The following is a 7661-nucleotide window of genomic DNA, read 5'->3' as shown; positions in this document are numbered from 1 at the left end:
CCAGGCCTTAGACTCTGCAATTGTTGCAAAAGATCAGCTTCTTTGCCAGAATAAATCATAGGAAGAAAGTAAGAGCAGAGTTAAGGATGAGGTGTACAAGAAAAATGAATTCCCAAGGCCACTCAATGAAAAATGTACTAATTAAGGCTTAGTGTTAAGTAACAGACATTAACTTGAGGTAGAGAGGTAATATTATATCTCAGCACCTTAATCCGTGATGTTTATATATTCCATTCTCCTTCTAGAATTCCCAGGAAATTGCCTTCTTTCTCCTACTCCATACAGAAGTAAAATAAAAGAATGTAAAATGCCCCTGGCCTAGCCATGAGGCAGAACTATTTGAAGGCATGTTTTCATCCTCAACAGTGGCTAGTCCAAATTGAGAGGTGCTGTAACTGGAAAAAAATACAAACTGTACTTTGAAGACATGGCACAAACAATGTAAAACATCTCAATTTTATATTGATTTTCATATTGAAATGCTAATCTTTTGGTTATATAGAGTTAAAATATTTTTAAAATTAATTTCACCTTTTAAAAATACTTTAAAAAACTTTATTGAGATGTAATTCACCTACCATAATGCTCACCTTTTTACAAAAGCATCTAATTCAGTGGTTTTTAGTATATTCACAGGGTTGTAGAACCATCACTATTATCTTTTTTTTTTTTAATTATACTTTATGTTCTAGGGTACATGTGCACAACATGCAGGTTTGTTACATATGTATAACGTGTGCCATGTTGGTGTGCTGCACCCAATAACTCATCATTTACATTAGGTATATCTCCTAATGCTATCCCTCTCCCTGCCCTCACCCCACGACAGGCCCCAGTGTGTGATGTTCCCCTTCCTGTGTCCAAGTGTTCTCATCGCTCAATTCCCCCTATGAGTGAGAACATGTGGTGTTTGGTTTTCTGTTCTTGCGATAGTTTGCTGAGAATGATGGTTTCCAGCTGCATCCACAAAGGACATGAACTCATCATTTTATGGCTGCATAGTATTCCATGGTGTATATGTTCCACATTTTCTTAATCCAGTCTATCATTGATGGACAATTGCGTTGGTTCCAGTCTTTCCTATTGTGAATAGTGCCACAATAAACATACGTGTGCATGTGTCTTTATAGCAGCACGACTTATAATCCTTTGGGTATATCCCCAGTAATGGGATGGCTGGGTCAAATGGCATTTCTAGTTCTAGATCCTTGAGGAATTGCCACACTGTCTTCCACAATGGTTGAACTAGTTTACAGTCCCACCAGTGTAAAAGTGTTCCTATTTCTCCATATCCTCTCCAGCACCTGTTGTTTCCTGACTTTTTAATGATTGCTATTCTAACTGGTGTGAGATGGTATCTCATTGTGGTTTTGATTTTCATTTCTCTGATGGCCAGTGATGATGAGCATTTTTTCATGTGTCTCTTGGCTGCATAAATGTCTTCTTTTGAGAAGTGTCTGTTCATATACTTTGCCCACTTTTTGATGGGGTTGTCTGTTTTTTTCTTGTAAATTTTGTTTGAGTTCTTTGTAGGTTCTGAATATTAGCCCTTTGTCAGATGAATAGATTGCAAAAATTTTCTCCCATTCTGTAGGTTGCCTGTTCACTCTGATGGTAGTTTCTTTTGCTGTGCAGAAGCTCTTCAGTTTAATTAGATCCCATTTGTCAATTTTGGCTGTTGTTGCCATTGCTTTTGGTGTTTTAGACATGAAGTCCTTGCCCATGCCTATGTCCTGAATGGTATTGCCTAGGTTTTCTTCTAGGGTTTTTATGGTTTTAGATCTAACATTTAAGTCTTTAATCCATCTTTAATTAATTTTTGTATAAGGTGTAAGGAAGGGATTCAGTTGTAGGTTTCTACTTATGGCTAGCCAGTTTTCCCAGCACGATTTATTAAATAGGGAATCCTTTCCCCATTTCTTGTTTCTGTCAGATTTGTCAAAGATCAGATGATTGTAGAATTGTGGTATTATTTCTGAGGGCTCTGTTCTGTTCCGTTGGTCTATATCTCTGTTTTGGTACCAGTACCATGCTGTTTTGGTTACTGTAGCCTTGTAGTATAGTTTGAAGTCAGGTAGCGTGATGCCTCCAGCTTTGTTCTTTTGGCTTAGGATTGCCTTGGCAATGTGGACTCTATTTTGGTTCCATATGAAATTTAAAGTAGTTTTTTCCAATTCTGTGAAGAAAATCATTGGTAGCTTAATGGGGATGGCAGTGAATTTATAAATTACCTTGGGAAGTATGGCATTTTCACGATATTGATTCTTCCTATCCGTGAGCATGGAATGTTCTTCCATTTGTTCGTGTTCTCTATTATTTCATTGAGCAGTGGTTTGTAGTTCTCCTTGAAGAGGTCCTTCTCATCCCCTGTAAGTTGGATTCCTACGTATTTTATTCTCTTTGAAGCAATTGTGAATGGGAGTTCACTCATGATTTGGCTCTGTGTCTGTTATTGATGTATAAGAATGCTTGTGATTTTTGCACACTGATTTTGTATTCTGAGACTTTGCTGAAGTTGCTTATCAGTTTAAGGAGATTTTGGGCTGAGACAATGGGGTTTTCTAAATATACAATCATGTCAACTGCAAACAGGGACAATTTGACTTTGTCTTTTCCTAATCAAATACGCTTTATTTCTTTCTCTTGCCTGATCGCCCTGGCCAGAACTTCCAACACTATGTTGAATAGGAGTGGTAAGAGAGGGCACCCCTGTCTTGTGCCAGTTTTCAAGGGGAATGCTTCCAGTTTTGCCCATTCAGTATGATATTGGCTGTGGGTTTGTCATAAATAGCTCTTATTATTTTGAGATACGTTCCATCAATACCAAATTTATTGAGAGTTTTTAGCATGAAGGGCTGTTGAATTTTGTCAAACGCCTTTTCTGCATCTACTGAGATAATCATGTGGTTTTTGTCTTTGGTTCTGTTTATAAGCTGGATTTGTGTATATTGTTTCTTGTGTTTATTGATTTGTGTATATTGAACCAGCCTTGCATCCCAGGGATGAAGCCTACTTGATCATGACGGATAAACTTTTTGATGTGCTGCTGGATTCGATTTGCCAGTATTTTATTGAGGATTTTTGCATCAATGTTCATCAGGGATATTGGTCTAAAATTCTCTTTTTTTGTTGTGTCTCTGCCAGGCTTTGATATCAGGATGATACTGGCCTCATAAATTGAGTTAGGGAGGATTCCCTCTTTTTCTATTGATTGGAATAGTTTCGGAAGGAATGGTACCAGCTTCTCCTTGTACCTCTGGTAGAATTTGGCTGTGAATCCGTCTGGTTCTGGACTTTTTTTGGTTGGTGGGCTATTAATTACTGCCTCAATTTCAGAGCCTGCTATTGGTCTATTCAGGGATTCAACTTCTTCCTGGTTTAATCTTGGGAGAGTGTATGTGTCCAGGAATTTATCCATTTCTTCTAGGTTTTCTAGATTATTTGCGTAGAGGTGTTTATAGTATTCTCTGATGGTAGTTTGTTTTTCTGTGGGGTCAATGGTAATATCCCCTTTATCATTTTTTATTGTGTCTATTTGATTCTTCTCTCTTTTCTTCTTTATTACTCTTTCTAGCAGTCTATCAATTCTGTTGATCTTTTCAAAACAACAGCTCCTGGATTCATTGATTTTTTGAAAGGATTTTTGTGTCTCTATCTCCTTCAGTTCTGCTTTGATCTTAGTTATTCTTGCCTTCCGCTGGCTTTTGAATGTGTTTACTCTTGCTTCTCTAGTTCTTTTAATTGTGATTTTAGGATGTCAGTTTTAGATGTTTCCTGCTTTCTCTTGTGGGCATTTAGTGCTATAAATTTCCCTCTACACACTGCTTTAAATGTGTCCCAGAGATTCTGCTATGTTGTGTCTTTGTTCTCATTGGTTTCAAAGAACATCTTTATTTCTGCCTTCATTTCATTATGTACCCCGTAGTCATTCAGGAGCAGGTTGTTCAGTTTCCATGTAGTTGAGCGGTTTTGAGTGGGTTTCTTAATCTTGAATCCTAGGTTGATTGCACTGTGGTCTGAGAGACAGTTTGTTATAATTTCTGTTCTTTTACATTTGCTGAGGAGTGCTTTACTTCCAACTATGTGGTCAGTTTTGGAATAAGTGCCATGTGGTGCTGAGAAGAATGTATATTCTGTTCATTTGGGGTGGAGAGTTCTGTAGATGTCTATTAGGTCTGCTTGGTGCAGAGTTGAGTTCAATTCCTGGGTATCCTTGTTAACTTTCTGTCTCGTTGATCTGTCTGATGTTGATAGTGGGGTGTTAAAGTCTCCCATTATTGTCGTGTGGGAGTGTAAGCCTCTAAGGACTTCCTTTATGAATCTGGGTGCTCCTGTATTGGGTGCATACATATTTAGGATAGTCAGCTCTTCTTGTTGAATTGATCCCTTTAACATTATGTAATGGCCTTCTTTGTCTATTTTGATCTTTGTTGGTTTAAAGTCTGTTTTATCAGAGACTAGGATTGCAACCCCTGCCTTTTTTTGTTCTCCATTTGCTTGGTAGATCTTCCTCCATCCCTTTATTTTGAGCCTATGTGTGTCTCTGCCCCTGAGAGGGGTCTCCTGAATACAGGACACTGATGGGTCTTGACTCTTTATGCAATTTGCCAGTCTGTGTCTTTTAATTGGAGCATTTAGTCCATTTACATTTAAGGTTAATATTGTTATGTGTGAACTTGATCCTGTCATTATGATGTTAGCTGGTTATTTTGCTCGTTAGTTGATGCGGTTTATTCCTAGTATCGATGGTCTTTACATTTTGGCATGTTTTTGCAGTGGCTGGTACTGGTTGTTCCTTTGCATCTTTAGTGCTTCCTTCAGGAGCTCTTGTAGGCCAGGCCTGGTGGTGACAAAATCTCTCAGCATTTGCTTTTCTGTAAAGGATTTTATTTCTCCTTCACTTATGAAACTTAGTTTGGCTGGATATGAAATTCTGGGTTGAAAATTCTTTCCTTTAAGAATGTTGAATATTGGCCTCCACTCTCTTCTGGCTTGTAGAGTTTCTGCTGAGAAGTCTGCTGTTAGTCTGATGGGCTTCCCTTTGTGGGTAACCCGACCTTTCTCTCTCGCTACCCATAACATTTTTTCCTTCATTTCAACTTTGGTGAATCTGACAATTATGTGTCTTGGAGTTGCTCTTCTCGAGGAGTATCTTTGTGGCATTCTCTGTACTTCCTGAATTCGAATGTTGGCCTGCCTTGCTAGGTTGGGGAAGTTCTCCTGGATAATATCCTGCAGTGTTTTCCAACTTGGTTCCATTCTTCCCGTCACTTTCAGGTACACCAATCAGACGTAGATTTGGTCTTTTCACATAGTCCCATATTTCTTGGAGGTTTTGTTTGTTTCTTTTTACTCTTTTTTCTCTAAACTTCTCTTCTCGCTTCATTTCATTTATTTGATCTTCAATCACTGATATCCTTTCTTCCTATTGATGGAGCCAGTTACTGAAGCTTGTGCATTTGCCACATAGTTCTCGTGTCATGGTTTTCAGCTCTATCAGACTTCTCTACATTGATTATTCTAGTTAGCCATTTGTCAAATCTTTTTTCAAGGTTTTTAGCTTCTTTGCGATGGGTTCGAATTTCCTCCTTTAGCTCGGAGAAGTTTGATCTTCTGAAGCCTTCTTCTCTCAACTCGTCAAAGTCATTCACAGTCCAGCTTTGTTCCATTGCTGGCGAGGAGCTGTGTTCCTTTGAAGGGGGAGAGGTGCTCTGATTTTTAGAATTTTCAGCTTTTCTGCACTGCTTTTTCCCCGTCTTTGTGGTTTTATCTACCTTTGGTCTTTGATGATGGTGATGTCCAGATGGGTTTTTGGTGTGGATATCCTTTCTGTTTGTTAGTTTTCCTTCTAACAGTCAGGACCCTCAGCTGCAGGTCTGTTGGAGTCTGCTGGAGGTTCACTCCAGACCCTGTTTGCCTGGGTACCAGCAGTGGAGCCTGCAAAGAGTGAATATTGCTGAACAGCAGATATTGCTGCCTGATTGTTCCCCTGGAAGCTTCGTCTCAGAGGGGTACCTGGCCGTGTGTGTGTCAGTCTGCCCCTACTGTGGGGATGCCTCCCAGTTACGCTACTCAGGCGTCAGGGACCCACTTGAGGAGGCAGTCTGTCCATTCTCAGATCTCAAACTCTATGTTGGGAGAACCACTACTCTCTTCAAAGCTGTCAGACAGGGACATGGAAGTCTGCAGAGGTTTCTGCTGCCTTTTGTTCGGCTATGCCCTGTCCCCAGAGGTGGAGTCTACAGAGGCAGGCAGGCCTCCTTGAGCTGTGGTGGGCTCCACCCAGTCTGAGCTTCCTGGCTGCTTTGTTTACCTACTCAAGCCTCAGCAATGGCGGGCACCCCTCCCCCAGCTGCCTTGCAGTTAGATCTCAGACTGCTGTGCCAGCAATGAGGGAGGCTCGGTGGGCGTGGGACCCTCTGAGCCAGGCACAGGATATAATCTCCTGGTGTGCTGTTTGCTAAGACCCTTGGTAAAGTGCAGTATTAGGGTTGGAGTGACCCAATTTTCCAGGTGTTGTGGGTCACTGTTTCCCTTGGCTAGGAAAGGGATTTCCCTTCCCCCTTGCTCTTCCCGGGTGAGGCGATGCCTCACCCTGCTTTGACTCTCGCTCAGTGGGCTGCACCCACTCTCTTGCACCCACTGTCCGACACGCCCCAGTGAGATGAACCCGCTACCTCAGTTGGAAATGCAGAAATCACCCATCTTCTGTGTCACTTATGCTGGGAGCTGGAGGCTGGAGCTGTTCCTATTTGGCCATCTTGTAACTGCCCCCTTAAAAATGCTTTTTAATGTGGCTCTAAAAAATTTAAAATTGGCTGGGCACGGTGGCTCATGCCTGTAATCCCAACACTTTGGGAGGCCGAGGCAGGCGGATCATCTGAGGTCAAGAGTTCAAGACCAGCCTGACCAACATGGAGAAACCCCGTCTCTACTAAAAATAAAAAATTAGCCGGGCGTGGTGGCACATGCCTGTAATCCCAGCTACTCAGGAAGAGTATTTCTCTTCCTGAGGCAGGAGAATTGCTTGAACCTGGGAGGCAGAGGTTGAGGTGAGCTGAGATTGCGCCACTGTGCTCCAGCCTAGGCAACAAGAGAAAAACTCTGTCTCAAAAAAAAAAAAAAAAAAAAAAAAAAAAATTAAAAAGTGTCCAGGCGCTGTGGTTCATGCCTGTAACCCCAGTACTTTGGGAGGCAGAAGTTGGGGAAATTTGTGAGCTCAGGAGTTTGAGACCAGCCTGGGGCAACGTGGAAAAACTCATCTCTACAAAAAATTAAAAAATGAGACTGGCGTGGTGGCATGCACCTGTGTTCCCAGCTACTTTGGGGGCTGAGGTGGGAAGATCACTTGAGCCTGGGAAACAGAAATTTCAGTGAGCCGAGATTGTACCAATGCACTCCAGCCTGGGTGACAGAGTGAAACCCTGTCTCAAAAAGATAAAAATAAAATAAATTTAAAATTACCTGTGTGACTCACATTGTATTTATGTTGGGCAGCACAGCTCTATAACCTTGGCCAATTACCAAAATTTGGTGTTCTTCATTAGTAAATGAAAGTTAAGAACTTAATATAGTGTCTGGATCATAGGGGAGTTTCAGAAACGGTTGAGATTAATATAATTAACACAAAACTATACATTTAAGTAATTGTTTATATGCTG

This window comes from Rhinopithecus roxellana, chromosome 1 (genome assembly GCF_007565055.1).
Source record: "Rhinopithecus roxellana isolate Shanxi Qingling chromosome 1, ASM756505v1, whole genome shotgun sequence".
Taxonomy (NCBI): Eukaryota; Metazoa; Chordata; class Mammalia; order Primates; family Cercopithecidae; genus Rhinopithecus; species Rhinopithecus roxellana.
This window is presented reverse-complemented; position numbering follows the sequence as displayed.